Genomic DNA, 324 nt, shown 5'->3' on the forward strand with positions numbered 1-324 from the left:
GTGTAACTGATGTTTATTCACGTGGTCCTTCCCCTGGCCGTTTCTCTTAGGTGTGGTCATAGGCCCGGCCGGAGAGAATCTCCAGGGTGTCAGAGTCCAGCTATTCAATATAAAAGGCACACACCTTTTCACCTAATGATTGCATTTCTAAACCTTTTTCTTACACATGAACAAAGACAAATGAACAAGAATTTTTTAATTTATTGCTTATTCTGTGAAAGACTGGGAATAATTTTATTGTCCATGAATAGGGAACTGTTAAATAAAATATAGCATTTATGCGACATTTCTGAAAGGATAGATTCATATGTAACATTAGAAAAC

Source organism: Phyllostomus discolor, chromosome 4, assembly GCF_004126475.2.
Source record: "Phyllostomus discolor isolate MPI-MPIP mPhyDis1 chromosome 4, mPhyDis1.pri.v3, whole genome shotgun sequence".
Lineage (NCBI taxonomy): Eukaryota > Metazoa > Chordata > Mammalia > Chiroptera > Phyllostomidae > Phyllostomus > Phyllostomus discolor.